The 1323-nt window shown below is 38.3% G+C and overlaps 1 pseudogene; it reads right to left on the bottom strand.

The window, feature by feature from the left end:
• Positions 1 to 497: 497 nt before the first annotated feature.
• LOC130707560 (COP9 signalosome complex subunit 5-like) lies at positions 498 to 1030 on the bottom strand (annotated as a pseudogene).
• Positions 1031 to 1323: the final 293 nt, after the last annotated feature.

Genomic DNA, 1323 nt, shown 5'->3' on the forward strand with positions numbered 1-1323 from the left:
TGTGAGTTCTTTGTCTGTCATGCCTTCCAGATGAGGGAAGATGTAATAGGCTGTTTGATGGTCTCAAGCCCAATCTTTATGCCTCTACCCTCTCTCAGGATGTAGTCAGGCAGTTGCTGGTTTTGTTACATTGTTAATTTAGCACCCTACACAAGTTTAACTGGTTTTGTTTACGTCATTTAATTTTCTCTTAGGGTTCAGCACCACAAATATTTCAGCAACAAAATAAACTGGGTCACTGTGGTTGCTCAAATCAGTAGGACACCATTCACGTGGTCCAAATGCATCTTAGCCGCTGGAGTTGACCATGGCACACCATGGGCTTTTTTTTTTTTTCCTTTGTGTTTTCATTTTAAATAGTTTTATCACAAGATGTTAATATTCAGGACACTTTGGAGCAACCTTGTACTTCTAATCAGCGTTTTGGTAACTGGTTTTAAAGTGTTACTTAAGTATTTTTCTCATTGTTGCTTTCAAGCAAAAGTACTACTCAGTGATTAAGAGATGTTACTTTGATTAAACAATTCCTCCTTAATAACCTGAGGCATCAATCCATGGATACCCTCTATGGTAGTTTTACAGTATTCTCAAGTAGTTTTGGCAAGTTTGTCTTCTGACTTTTGGCCATGTGTTTCTACACCGAACATGAAACTCCCTCATCTCACCTGGGCTTTTGACTGCTCTAAAACAAATCAGACAAATCAAACAGCTGACCAGTGGTACAGTTTGCATTAATCAGCAAGCTAGAGGAACACAGAATATTTACCCAGTATTTACTCCATGAAAACTCAAGTGATTTGTGATCCAGAGGATTTGAAATATGAGACTTCTAAGACATGTTGCTTGCAGTGTACACCAAAGCCTTCTATTTTATTAAGTGGGGTCTGGTACTCAGAAGGTCCTTCTCAAGAGGTTTGTAACTCCTTGGGTATGTCCTAAAGGTTCCAAGATTCATTTTGCCTGCAGATACTGTTCTTGTTGGGTATAAACAAGCCCCGGGTATAAACGTCCTGACAATTAATGGGACCATCCAGTATAGACATTCCCAAACTTCCTCTCTAGGAAGTGCTCCAAACCTAATGAACATTGTACACAGAACCTAAGATCATTTTCTACCCTCTGATGTTCTCTGTATCTCCCAAAGCTGAACAATGTTGGTGATAGCGTCTAGAGAAGTGAGTTTTGACATCATTATGTCTAATTCTCTGTGATTTGGAATTTTTTATTAGCATTTTTACAGAGGATGTATTGACCTAAGCCCACTTAATTATCTAAAGCCTCAGCCTATGGGTAATAAATAAGATTAATATAGTATTTAAGGTA

Source organism: Balaenoptera acutorostrata, chromosome 3, assembly GCF_949987535.1.
Source record: "Balaenoptera acutorostrata chromosome 3, mBalAcu1.1, whole genome shotgun sequence".
Taxonomy (NCBI): Eukaryota; Metazoa; Chordata; class Mammalia; order Artiodactyla; family Balaenopteridae; genus Balaenoptera; species Balaenoptera acutorostrata.